This window comes from Micrasema longulum, unplaced genomic scaffold (genome assembly GCF_059751315.1).
Source record: "Micrasema longulum isolate JH-2025_06_02 unplaced genomic scaffold, ASM5975131v1 h1tg000747l, whole genome shotgun sequence".
Classification (NCBI taxonomy): Eukaryota; Metazoa; Arthropoda; class Insecta; order Trichoptera; family Brachycentridae; genus Micrasema; species Micrasema longulum.
The window spans coordinates 1,168,180-1,183,893 of record NW_028277941.1 but is presented as its reverse complement, the minus strand read 5'-3'; positions in this window follow the sequence as shown (position 1 = coordinate 1,183,893).

The window sequence follows — 15,714 nt, the reverse complement described above, 5'->3', positions numbered from 1 at the left end:
ATATTTATTTAAAAAAATAATCATAATAATCTGTCACTCAGAATAACGCCAACAAAACCACACAGTGGTGTAGTGGTTAAGACGCTTAACTCATACATGGAAGGTTCCGGGTTCGATCCCTGGTGAGAACACAAAAATGAAATGTGAGTTTTCCCAAAAAATCGAATAATCGGCAGGGTGACAACCCCATCCTCCCGAGATCTACTGATTTTGGGTGAAATCTTCCGATCATAAATGAATAAACCAAATACTCACTTTTTTCTATTTTTTTCAGAAAGCTTCTTTTTCTGCCTGTCTGTTATTATATATATAATTTTTTTTTTTTAATTACACCACAACAGGTTGGGAAGCCTAATTACAATGGTAAACTGTAGCACAGAATAGTCAGGCTTGAAGATAAATCACATTTTGAATTTTTGTATTTTCACCGGGAATCGAACCCAGAACCTTCCGTTCGTGAGTCAAGCGTCTTAACAACTACACCACGGAGGCCGCCTATTATGTTTTATATATTACGTCTATATATATTATTATGAATACTACTTATCCCTCTGTTGTACATAATGGATACGTTGATTGTTTAGTATTAAATGATGTCATAGTTTTTATTTGATTAAATAGAATTGTGATCTCACTGCACTTTTTATCACAGAAGCCTATTTGTGATATGAGTGAGAACTATTTTGAATTTTAATTAAGTAAGAAACGCGGTCTAAATTTTCGGCGTCATTTATTGGTTGAATTCGATCGTATGATGTCAGAGATGACAAGTTGGTAGAGCATACCGAGGAAAATAGAGATAGTACAAAAGTTCAGTCCTTCTCGGTATAAACCTACCGATGAAGATAGCCCTTGTAATTGCCCCTTCAAAATAGGAAGTTAACGGAGTGATATTCTATTATCTATAAAGTAAAATCGAATTATCATAATATTAAAATAAAATGTTTAAAGTACCTATATAATAAAGACATAACTTTTGGTGCGCGCGTACTGTGTTTTTTTAGCTCCGAGCCGTTTACACATAAAATGGATAAAAAGTTAACATACTCGTATTTTGTAATGTTTTAGTGATTAAAACAAAATCTCTAAATGTGTGTGTCATGTGCAAATGAAGAACGATCACAGTAAGATCTTTTATAATGTTTCTTGATTTTCTTGACTTTATAAAGTCAATCCTCTTTTCATTGTCTAAGTTATCAATTTGCCAATACAACATACGAGTATTTGACAGTTTGGATGTAGGTAGTACATAAAAATTATATATTCACGAAAATTTTAAGAAGCAGTCGGTACTGTCAATTTTTAAAAGTTAAGCGAAAATAGTTTACACTAAATTATTTTTTTTAAATAGATTACATTAAAAATCGGGTCCTAAAAAATACATAAAAAAAACTGAACTCACACCACTGTTACCAACTATATTTTATTTTATTTTATTTTATTATATCTCAAACTACTTTATTTACATTTAAGTCAAGATTTAAAGTTGACTATCTAAATATTTAAGTTGTTCCTTTATCCTTCTTCTTTCCTTCCCACCCCCTTTCCACTCTTCATAGAAAAGTGTTATTTTTAACATATTTTTTATTTTGTTAATCTTTGTTTTTAATTTTGTATAAAAACGTAAGATTCAGTATGTCCATGTACTTGTAATTTTCTCAAACTGAACGGTTTGGTTAGTAATAAAGAAATTGCCTTAAGGCAATATGCCCGCCCTTATGTCTTTATAAATTGTACATGTATATAAAGTGTCAAATAAATAAATAAATGTATGAAAAAAAATACAATAAATACATTAAAAAAAAATTAAAACATGTAATATTTTAAAAACATAATTTTTTAAAAGGAATAACCCGCTAAGCCTCTATTTAGAGGGTCAGCAGAATTCAATATTATTAAATTTTAAAGAAATTAACATTTAATTTTTCATGCAGAAGATTAGATTTTTATAAATGATTAAATATAACTCTGTTATCTTCCCAGTGTAACGGGGGTAATACGGGCCCAGATCCTTCGATCGTACTGAAACGGAAAGAGACTTAGCGATGAAGATGGATTTTTTGTCCAAAATACTAAAATGTTTTTTAAATGAAATTTTCAGTTGCCTTGGTTGCCGTTGCGTCAAGTTACCGATAAAACTTATAAAAATATAGGTACTGTCTTCATCGGTACATATCGAGAAGGTATAAACTAGCATCGATATTTATGTACGAAAATGTGTATATTTTGATGAAAATTCCAATTATCTCCGTCGGTAACCGCAATTGAACATGTTAAAAAAAAAAAAAAGATATTCCATTTTTCAAATAGAAAACTTTATTTTACTTTGTAGATAAAATTGAAGATAAATTTTAACTTCCCATCAAAATACGGACCCTGAAGTGTAGATTCTTTGTCTACTCGCTTCACTCACAACTCACAAGTCACAGGTCTATATTATGCATACAATCATATGTCTGCTGTTGTTATAACAGTACCTACATTTACTTTTACCGTCGATGCCTATTAACCTTTCATAAAATTCATTATATAAGTTTATTAATCGTATACATGGGTCGTTGGTCCGTGTCCTTCCAGTTTTGTATCCGGGTAAAGTCAGCGAATGTTTCAACTATTTGCCCAATTTATTCCACTACCTATTCGCATTCGCATTACGGATATAAATAAGGATAAAATTTAATTAGATATGTATCTTAGAAGGAACCCGGAAAACATAACCAAAAATAAATTTTCGATGTATTATTACAAGTGCCAAAAATAGTAGATAGGTACATGCTACATGGTTTTTAACCGAACGCGACGCCGCGCCGCGACGATGCGTGATTCATTTTATATTCGCAAATATTTATTGTTTTTTAAAAATAAAAAATGTTCGAAAGTTTTTACATAACTTTATTAAATAAATAAATTCAGAATTTTGGATCAATACCTACCCAGTGAAAGTGTTACTTTATTGTTCTCGTTGATACACACATGAATATATTTGGCTGGTACATTAATCATTTCGGTATCAATGTTGCAAAACTAATACATACACACTCGTACATATAGAATATATTTTTTTCTTTAAACATGCGACATAAGAAAATATTTTACTATCGTCAGTATAATAAATCCTTATTAGGCAAGTATTATTGGCTTCTCTCCGAAGAGTAGCACTATTATTTTAGCACTAAGGAACACATTACAGTTTCAGGATCAATTAGGAGACGAGGCCAACTCGAGCATTTAGTTCCCCGCATACTTGTGCCCTACGTGGTGACGTACTCCCCACTTGAAGTTGGCATGTTTGTCTGTCTTCACGAAGGTGTGGACAGGCCCAGTTACTCCGTGGCCGTGAGGTGAGCGTCTACTCCTGATAAGCCTCTCAGCGACCAACATGCCATCCTCTGGAAATTTATGAATCTTGTCTTAACCGCATCCGTCTACATATTTTATTGAAAATAGCCAGTGCGTTATTAAATCTACGCACGGTATAAATAAAATTACATTACCTCCATCAAAGGCGTAAATGCTGGCATACGTTTGGGAGATGATAGCCATCAGGACTACAAGGAGAAGAGAATACTGAAAATAATAGAAAAGATTCTAATTAGATCCTAATTAGATTTCTCGAGGGTTCGAGTACTTTAAATATTTTAATTATATTCTTATTTTTGTGTTTTGTTAAAATTATAAAACAGTTGATTTAAGCATATTGATAAAATATTTTATGGTGGGATCGTCACTATACGCACAATTTTGAATGAAGCCATTTTGAGGGTTATAGTTTCGAGCTGATACAACAAGTACTTATACAGTCGACAAATATCGAATACTGGTAGATAGCTTCGACGTTACTTCATTTTATACCGTTTTCGCCTATAGTATCCGTAACAAGCAAAATGGAAACGGAAATCAATAAAAAAATACGTTTTTTTATTATCTTGAGAAATTGGATAAAGGTTTTTTTCTCCCAGAGCGTTTGACAGTAACGCTCGGCTGCGCGTTGAACGCAGCCAATTTCACTTTTATAAACTGTACGACTCTAACCTCCTCTACTCCAACTCCAACATCAACGTCTATTACTCTTAATGATATTACAACTAATGTTTTACTTGTAGCTTTGCACTCCGCTTGTATTCGATAGTGATCATAAGTGATTTTTTGTAACAACAATTGCCGAATACTCAAATATTCGCTGGAATAACTGCTATATCATGTCAGCAGACATATTTATTTTATTTATTTGTTTACATACATGTAGTTTATTACACATTATTTGAGACATAAGTCCCAACTGTATGAGTATTTAATCCGATTCGATTAATAAAACAATTAATAAATAACTAACATGTCTATGAGTAACACTGAAACCAGTTACTATATTATATTACGAATTATAACCGGAAATTTAATTATACGGTTAAAGGAATTGAAAAATATTATCCTGACTCATAAACAAAAAATAATTTATGGGTAAATTTATTATGCTAATAATAATATACTAGCAAGCAGCAGTCGGCTATGCCAGAAAATTCGGCACTACTGGCCTCATGTAATTGGCCTCCCGGGCCTCATTTCATCAGTCCTATGGACCTCAGTTGAACGGCCCTTCGGGCCCCTGTTACCTATAAACATCGCCCTTTTGAACCTCACAATTTATATTTTGTTGTCCGGTGCAATCTAAATGTAATAAAAAAGAATTCGCCACTCAAAATAATGCTTCCGAAACCACTCAAAATTTACAGATATATTAAATATCTGAGTTAAGTTTTTTTTGTTTTTTTTTATGGGAGTTGCATTATTTTTTACCTTGGTTATACGATACAAGGTTTATATTTCAAAAATAGGATTTTTCTACTGTTTTATTACTTTATTTTTTTAAAGTTGGGATCAGGAAGGATATTCTAATGTGGACCAATCAGGTACTTCCCAGCATTTACTCTTATGGAGAGGAAACCACTTAAAACTCTTCAGGAGAAGCCGGCCTGTTAACAGTAGTCAACAGGCCTTCCGTTCCACTAGAAGAATGTTCGGCATTTTGTTTCGTATTTTGTTTTATTTTACCAATTGCCTGCACTATATTGATCATGTATGATACTACCTCTCGTGTGAGTTCTTATTACATATCACCGATGGGATATCGCAAAGATCTTTACTTTTACCTAGGCTTCTGCATCGCGCCTCCAGCTGTTGTCTTTGAACTTTTAATCTGAATTCGATTAGAAAGCGTTAAAAATTGAATAGTAAGAATGTGTAACCTAAAATAGTAACTGTCAGCTGTTATATGCTAGTAACTTATGCCCTTCGAGCCTTAGTTGATCAGCCCTTCAGACCTAGGTTAATTAGGATCTCGAATGCGCTATAAAGGTCATCCATAATACAAACGAACCAGTGTCGTCGATTATGACATCCAGATATTTCACTTCACGAAATAATTTTATACTCTCATTGTTAATTTAAATAGTTGGATTTCTACCCCTGTCCAAATTCCAATTCATCGTGAGACCCATATTCTTGTGCGGTAAAAAGGAAAGTATATTTCTTACCCCCCCCTGTACAATTCTATCAAGCGCAACATTGCACCTCGACTCTAACTCTATTCGGTTTTATCCAGAGATTAGCAAAAGAGCGTCATCCGCATAAGCGACAATAGTACACTCAGTCGCCAAAGGCAGCCTAAAAAGGTCATTAAAAAATTATTCCTCAAAGTGAGACCTAAGATAAAACTCTGAGGACAACTCATCGTAGTTTCTAACTTTACAATTTTCCAATAACAGCCACAAAGCGTTCTCAAATGCACCAGATATGATAGATCCAAAAAAATGCCGCAATCGTATTTTCTACCACAAGCATCACTCTAATTGTTGGCAAATCGAATAGCATCAACCCTTGACGGTGACTTTGTAAAACCAAATTGCCTCTCACATGGAGATAACAGACAGAAGTCCAATTTATTCCTACTATTTTTTTCTAATACCTTTCCGAAAAACCGGAAGGAGATTAATTAACCGATTCATATAATAATTTCGGTTCAGAAGCCTTTTTATCAATTGGTAGAATTCTAAGGAGGTGCTCTTTCCACAGTCGAAAAATATCCGCGCGATATGCAAGCCACGCATCTCGCTCTTACCAAGCATCCAGACATTCGTTACAATCTGTCCATTGATGCGATCTAAAGCAGGGGCCTTCTTTTGACCAAATGATGCAATTATATACCCTATTTCTGTTTCAGTGACCTTCGCTATGTCCGGATCACCCAGATTGGGTAAATTCAGGATAGTTTTTCAGGATATCAGGATAGTCAGGTCTAGTTTTTCGTTACAGTGACACTTAAATTCAATGTATTTTTGTGGGTCCCGGGGAAGGGGGTAGCGACAGATCTCTTCTGGCGCCACCCCTCCACCTTTTGCCTTGGCATGGGCCCACGACTCCCCTAGCAAGGCATCGCGACTAGAGCAGCGTAAAGGGGTTAAATTATGAAGATAGCAATTCGGCCCCTAATTACCAAATGAATATAAAACTGGAAAATGCTGGAAGAAACCATACGAAAAATCGACCTTTTGCTTTATTTGTGTAATATTGCGACAACACCGCCTCCGATTGAAAGAGTAATAATATTCCTTTATATTATAATATATAGGTAATTCCATTCTAGTTGAGGCCATCCAATACATTCAAATAGTCTAAATATTCGTGTGTCTTTACAGGCTTTCGAAGGATATGGGTAACGCAGTCAAAGTTAAGGCCATTCACAGTACTCACACAGATATAAAACTCGTATACAGAATGTTACTTTTCTGAATAAATTATATTTTATTCAATATTTTTTTTAATGTACTTTATGCCCAACTTGGGATATATTGGTTAGCGCGTTTAATATCCGTGCATGTAACGTGAAATATTTATTCAAAGTGATTTTTCACAGCAATTTTTCGTGTTAATCCGGAAATATTTCATATGTATTCCTATGAAAAATATACTGTACTTTTAATAACTTTTTTCATGTGAAAAACATCACACATATAATTAGAATAGATTACTTAGACCCGGACTGTTCATAGTAATGCGGTTTTTTCTAGTGCTGCGTCGTGGTAAATGTTTTACAAAAATGTATAATTGTTACGGGCTTTCATGCTTTAAGCGTTTAATCTTTTTCGAGTTCATTAAATACATTGATACAATAAAAACTTTTTGCAACTCTAAGAATATAATAATATCTGCAACTTTTTTCGATGACGGAAAATATTTATTTGACACAAACGTTTTTTTAGAATTTGTTAAGCACTTTTACAAAGCAATTTCTATCAAGTGAGAATTATCAGGGTTAATATGAACGGACTTTCTAAAATATTTTATTATTTAAAATAATTGTATGTTCACAGAAATGTATTCATAAAATCGTTGCCTACCTTATTGTTTTAAAACGAATAAGTAATTAAATAAATTGTTTTTCGTTTCTTTTCCTGTCAGTTCTAAATGCAAGTTTTGTAAAATTGAAATATAATAATATTTTCGGTTGAAATTTTTAGGTGCATTCGATTACTGGTTGATTTTACTATTTGCTCAGTGGACTTATAATTTTGTGGTAAACCGGGTAAACGAGTAGATATAAAATTACCCAGAACATATATTTGATGGAAGAATAATATTTCAGTATGTATAGAATATCTAATGGCACGTTTCTAAAAAGTTAACTCGTTTGTACATAAAATTAGCATAAAACTTAAAACAATATTTTTACTATACATATCTTGTCTTAAAAATAGTGAACGAAAGCACTTGAACTTTCCGATAAACGAGCGACGATTCCGAAACAGCCGATTTATAAATAAATATCTAATTACACGAAAATCGTAATGGCAATAACATTTAGTTTTAATTATTAATCCGTTTTATAATCAAAGTTTTATATTTATGATATTACACTTTAAATGCATACACCAATATACTTAATATATTATTTACCACGAATCAGCCGTCATTAAACTTGATTTACCTGAATATACTGGAATTACTACCGCAGCATAACTGTTCACTATTAAAGAAAAGTATATCGTGTCATTGTACCTCTCAGTAAATAAAACGAGAAAAACATGAAAAAAATGTATTTAATAATAAATTTAAATATCAACCTTAAGGGACACTCTAAACGTGTCATAAATCATATCTGTAAATACGGCCCATTTCACACAGCAGTAAATATCTACACGGCACAATAATACAACCTTATATTTATAGTATTCTTATATATTTTAAAAAATTACATTTATTTATTTAATGCCGATTTTCACCTAAGAGTAGCTCCTGAATGAATTTTAGATAAATACAAAATAATATAATCTATGTCGGTCTACCCTAGTTTAACCGCGCCGTTTGTATTTGGACGATTCGTGTACATTTGGCCTAGGTACGTGTTCAATAAACAAATATAGCAAATGAATATGTATGCGTGGCCTCAACTAAAGTTAATTTACCGAATTTACCGTACAAAAGTGTGTGTTTATTGAATACGTAGGCCCACTTTACACGAATCGTCAGAACCCACACGGCTCGGTAAAATTAGGGCGGATTGTCATTTTTTGTATTATTTTGTATTTATTTCAAATTTATTCGAGGGCTACTCTTAGGTGAAAATCGCTTAGTCGAAGTAGTTTCTAAGTAGAAACGATTAGTCACCGTATTGCGTTTACCTGGCATTAAATAAATAAAAAACAGAAAGCTATGAATATCAACCCACCCTAGGTTATATTTTTGTGACGTGGATTTTTATCGCTGTGTGAAATGCTCCGTATTTCCAAGTATTATTTATGACCTGATTAAAGGTATCCCTAACGCAAGTATAGGTGATATTTAAATTTATTATTAAATACATTTTTTCATGTTTTTTTCGTTTCATTTACTGAGAAATTATGTATAATAATATACTAAAAATGTATTCAAAATGTATTTATTAATACATAGTATTATTCATCTTACAGTGTTACACTCATACGCATGCGCTGGATTGTTGCGTGTATTTATAAAAAAAAATCAATGTAAAAATTGCAAAGTTGTAAGATACGTCCCATAGTGTCGTATAAATATAATCGTGTTACTTGTTGATTTTTACAACAAAAATTTTCATTTTACTGTCAGTTATGTCGTAATAAATAGATAATATTATAATCGCTCAATATAATCTGATAACTTTATAAATATCTTGAAAAACGCCCGTCAAACTCTATGGTCATTCGGGCATGTCAAACTCTATTTTTACTGTGAATTCCGTATGGCCCACCAAATGCAGATATTTACCAAATATTTTTATTTATATCAATACATTTAATCGGAACAAATTAACGTTATCGTGCACAATTATAATACCGGAAATAATTCCCTTAGGAATAATTAAATAGAACTGACGAGAATTGAACGTAGTTATGTAGAAAGCAGCCAGCCATAGAAAAGTGAAACTGAGATAATAGCACTTTTGTGAAAACAGTGAATAGTCAAATCTACACAACAGTTCGAATGTTTTTGAATCTGACAGATAATAATAATAATAGATTATACAAACATCACTCTGTCAGATTTAAAATTTACACTAAAAATGTATTATGTAACTTAGTAGACATTATAATAATAAATATGTACATCTCCCCCCCCCCCCCTCCTTATCCTCTCTTCAAGCATTTTTGTCCTTATCCCGCCCAATTTACAGTAACTTAATGTTCTTAAAATTAATATTTAAAAAATCTTTGATTATTGAGTACATGAAAATAACATTTTTACATGTATAAATTGTATGTATTTATTTGATATGTAATATATATTTGCTTTACTAACTTTGTATACTATGTGGAAATCTGTTATTAGTTCTGAGTTTATACACTATATCTGTTTGTTTACTAAAAATATGTATGTAGAACTGTTGATTTCTCTAATAAAATAAAATAATAAATAAAAATAATAAAATAATAAACAATTAATACATTAGTTGTTTTTATATTTCAAACAAGTATTTTATTACTACTTGACCGGTTTTAGTAGTAATTTTAAAGTGCCGTAAGATTTTTCTAGAGCAGTAGGTGTTTTCTGCAAATTAAAATCAACACTATTTTTACAAGTTTTTTTGGATGAAAGCGGCCTAGCTGTTTTCAACAGAACACCGAATTAACCTTACTGTACCCGATAATACCAAAATCTTTTTTTTCAAAATTGTGGACTGGCTGCTTTCCGCATAACTACGTTCAATTAGAAATCGTGTTCTAAAAATTATAGAATAAATTTGCCGTGCAAAACGCGTAGTAGAGTAAAAAAGACTTGCTGTTTATGCCGCCTACTCCGAATTCAATGCCATTCGTTGTGCCATTTTGCCCTGCTTCACATTTGCTTAGCGTATACAAGGAAACACACTATTTCCCGCAAAATACAAGATGAGCTTCGGAACCTATGTTGAATGGGACCGCAAGTCGGGTGCCCAGTGCCGCATCCAGTGTATACATATACAGGGTGTTCATTAAACCCTGTCACATCCGAAACCACGATAGTCAGTCAGAGGCGGAGGACCCTGGGAAACAAGTGAGGCAGAGCCTCACTAAGAAATCATTGCTATTCCCCAGTACCTAATATGTATTTAAACTCGCACTATATCAATTGAAAACATCGTTAGTAAAAACATAATTATTTCAATTAACGATACGGTTGAATTTTGCATGAAAATAACGAACATAAGATAAAATAAAACGAAATACGTAATTACAATTTTTTAAACCTGCTAATACATCTTTACTGCTATTGCATAAGGTTATTTTTTTAATACGCGGGATGACAAACGTAAATATGAAGCCAACTGAAGCGATGTTTTTGAGAGCTTCTAATTTATGTATATGTATTACTCAATGACGTCATATTTGTCAGAGTGTAAGTGAGTTTTGTTTATCACACATCCAAACAAGAAATTTGAACTGAATACAAAGATTTCTTTGCCTCAATAATCTTATGAAAGAGAGAAGAGCGTGGGTCGCGGGTCAACCGTCCACCAGTGCTGCCAATTTAGCGACTTAGTCGCCAGATTAAGCGACATTTTGACATTGAAAACTACTTTTTTTAGCGACAAATAAATTCTAGCGACTTTTAAGTGAGCTGTCAAAAGTTAAAGTAAAAATGGAATCACTTGTGATAAAGAAACTTTACTCCCTAAAATATAAAAAAGAATGGGAAGACAGACATTTCAAGTTTATTTTATTAAAATTTTATATTTTTGTCATTAATATGACATGTAATTACTTATAAAAGCGATTTTCTTATGAATGTTGATATATCGAAAGTGATGGTTTTTGAGAAGGATGAAAATATAAATAAATGTGAGATTAATGTGAACGGAGATATTCTGAATGAGGTAGAAGAATTTGTGTATCTGGAAAGTATGTTTACTAGGGATGGAAAGACCGAGAAAGATATTGAATGGAGGGTGAGTGCCGGCAACAGGGTGAACGGTGCACTGAAATCTACTTTGGTAAACAAATGTTTATCGCAGGAGGCTAAACTATCAGTTCACAACGGAGTTCTAGTGCCAACTCTAATGTATGGGAGCGATGTATGGAATTGGAAAAATGATGATGAAAGTAGGTTAAATGCTGTCGAAATACGATCCCTCAGGTGAATATGTGGCAAAACGATGTATGATAGGTGCACAAATGTCGAGATCCGTGGACTGTGTAAGACTGAGATATGCATTATCTACAGAATCAAGAAAGGGGTGCTGCGTTGGTTTGGACATGTAGCGCGAATGGACAACGAAAGAAAAGCTAAAAGAATCTACGATGCGAATGTTGATGGATGCAGAAAACGAGGAAGGCCGAGGAAGACATGGCACGAGCAAGTCCATCAAATACTTGAAGATGAACATGTCAAAAGTAGAAATAATCGGCGTGCGTGCATGAGAAGATGTATGAATGTAGAGAAAGCGAGGTCTGTATGCCAAGATAGAGTGATATGGCATTCTATCCTCTCTGCCTACCCCTACGGGGAAACGGTGTGATGGTTTGTTAGTTGTTTGTTTGTTTGTGAATACCAGTGCCCTTAAAGGGATTTTTCACGTTAGAGGCACTGAACAAATTGCCGAAATATTATTTTTCGGTTGGTATGGATAGAAGTATATGGTAGGGTTGGAGTATTGTAAGCTCACACTATATATTATCTCTTAATCTGAGCTTCACTAGAAATTTGGTATCAAAGACGCCACTGTAATCAGTACGAGCAAGAAGACATAAAATAATTTTTTGGAACGAACAAAATTTTTAAAAATAAATATCAAAAAAAGCAAATGGTTGCTCACATATGCAGGGGAGAAACGGGGAAGGGTCTGATACACCGCCGACCGCGTGGCCACGCCCCCCTCGCTTCTCCCTGCAGAAGTAAGCAACCATTTGTTTTTTTAAATATTTTATTAAAAAAAAAAAAATTGTTCTAAATATATTTTTTAATATCCTAATATGTATGTCGTCTTGCCCATACTGATCACCGTAGTTTCGGATGTGACGGGGTTTAAAGAACAACCTGTATATCAATTAAACAATTCCTTATTATTTTTTTGAATTAACATATTTTTGCGAAAGGTAAGAAGGCGTAGGTTAAAAATTATGCCATTAAGGTAACACCAATAAATTCGTCAATAATTCATAGCATATTCGCCGTACACTGCGCAAATATCGAGATCACATTTCATCATAGTTCATTACCTCCTTCCATATCCCTTATTTCCTACCTGCTGACGAGCCTCTAAAAAAAGAGGAAAAAAAACCTTGGCAGTTTTATTCCCTCGATTGAACGCGAACAGAAGAAGGTGTCGAAAATGTTCACTTTCGTTTACTTGACATTCCATTTTGAAGGCTTGTAAACAAATCAAATAATACATGTAAAGTAAAAGCAAACACAGTAGGGCGGAAAATTTTCTTTTCCATTGGTACGGTTGTATTGTATTAGTACTAGATTTCTATACAAATTCGTTCTGCTTATCGTTTGGATATTAAAATTAACCTATGCCTATTGTTAGAAGATCTGATCCTGTCAGGATGAACGTGAAAGTTGGATTTTAATGTAGTTTTACATTGCAATATTTCATTGTTCTTGGACTGGCACCTGGAGCGTAAGATTGATCACCTTAACTTCCATGTAACAAAAACTATCCGTATATACTGCAATTGGAATCTCAATGCAAGGGAAAATAAGATGGTTAGAATATCTTGGTTCAAAATATGTTTTTTGTTATTTAAGAAAATTTCTAAAGGAATTCTCGAAATAAATAGATCAAAAAATAAACCCGACGCGCGACGTAGAATTACTTAATAAACAGCTAACACACGTGTATTCCCCATTACTATACCCATTTTTTAATTTTACTAAAATAAGTACATTTTTAAAAGATCTTCCAAATAAACAAACGAAATGCGTGATCTGTAGGGGCCAGTTTTTCAATCCAGGTTATTAATATATTTTGCTCTCCTTTTTAAAAACTTTTATATGTAATGTTTCCCAGTAAATAAAATGTAAAAGAAGCAAGAATATTAAACTCCTTATTGATTTAAGTTAGTTAGTACACGTACAATGCATAATGTTTGAGATAATTAAATATACCAGACCAAATCAGAGATTTGATAAACCCTTATGGGTGAATTAATAATGAAGTGATATTAGTGAGCATGAAGTGTCTGCGTCCGGGAGGGTTAAAACTACAGTTTTTAGTAAAAGATTAAACCAGATTTTTGGACTTGATATGTTATATTTTTCATTACACTTTAAATTTGTACATACGAGTACATATTGGTCGTTCACTGGTTATTCCACATTTTATCACATTGATACATTCCAGTTCGAGCAAACTAATTATGCGAAATCCCGTTATATTTTTTCTGAAAACGTCAAAGATGGTGGTCATAAATGTCAACCGTATTCTATCAAGGGAAAATAGTACTTTTTTTAAAAGGAAAGTGTTTAAATAATATGTAAATGTTTAAGTTATAAAATAAAAAGACTTTTATGTGCGGAGAAATAAGTTGTTGTAATCGGATAGTTTCTTATTTTACTGGGAACGGGCTAACCACGCTTTATAGATATTCGTATTTATTTTTCGAGTGAAATACAATCGCTGGCAATAATATTTTCTTTTCCATAAATACTATTAGAATAAAACATTAAAATCGATTATAAAATATAATGGGAAGCTGTGTATAATCGCTTATATGGACCGTTCGCCATTGGATAGAAAACCTCGGATTGAATTCCTGGGATGATCAAAATGAAACCATAGTTTGATGGGTCGTATGAGACATTGAAGATGATAATTTTAATGAAAAAATCCGTTCGAAATAAACAGTTTGTCACAGATTTTTCATTTCAAATGTGTATGTAGAATATATGCATGAATGGACCAATTGTCATTTTTTGGCGATGTGTCGTTCTATCCTCTCTGCCTACTCTTTTGTAGAGACATTATGATGGCAATATACTTAAATAGTTGTTAGAGCCTTATTGTTAATAGTATGCATTCGTAGGTATTATTAAATATTGATATTTTTTAATAAACAAAAATGTAGGTATGCAGTTATTGCAAACATAAACAATGGGAAAAAAACTATCCTTGCTGGTTATTTAAAAAATACAGTTTTAATAATTCAATTTATTTCCAGTCAGTAAAATATTTTTTATTTCGATATTACACACTTAGCTAAATCTGTAAAATGGACCCTTGCGTGCGGGTCTTCATTCGAAGAATGTCTAGACTAGGCGGTCCACACTCGCGCTGCACGCATTGAGCTCGTGGCGATTACGTCTAACGAGGGCCAGTCTTGTTGAACAGGGTATAATGACTTTTTACTCTTTGTTTTTCCGAAATCACGAAGGATGGGACAATTAAAAATAATATATATACAATACTTTAACTTATTGGAAATATCATTATGTCAACTCATTAGTTAAACTGAAACACTATTTAATGATCCTTAAGATAAAAATAAATTTATTTTATTTATTTATTTTGGACCTTTTAAGCCTAACTAAAATAGACAAAATCGACGTTTCGTTGTCCCATTTTCAGCACCTCAAAACTACCGATTTTGTTTTTTTCTTCAATTTTGTTTAAAAATAAACTTTTCTGCATATATACGTTTTGTGTTTTTCAAAAATAGTTTACACATTTGTATACCGTGCGCCCAAAGACCGCAGATAGAACTGGACGTTTTTATGGGTTTCTGGATAGTTCTAGTTCCCATAATAAACTATTCATCAATAAAGCAGAACTCTTGAGACACGCCGATGGTAAATATTAAAGTGCCATAATCTAGGGGGAAAATACGGGAAATCGCTTGTATTAAGAAAAGTCAGACCGCGTTTACAAGGCACTACTGTGGGTAGCCAAATGTGCTCCTCGTAATGAGCTTAGGTCATAGGCCAGGAAGCAGAGCATAATGCTGTGTTAAAAAGTACCGGGTCAGCACCACGCGAAAAAACTAATAAAGGTGTACTCGCAAAGGTTTGCTGTTGACCTAATAAAACTAGTCCGAAATCAAGTGAGGGGCACTACAGATTCAGGGTTCAGGGTGCTTAAAATGCTTGTCTTTGGTAAAAAGCATTTAAAAAGACCAAATACCTAAGATATTAAAAATTTGATTTAAGAAATTAATTCAGTAAGGTAGGTACAAAATAATGTGATCACTTCACTAACTTTTTTCGGATAGCGAGATTTTTTTT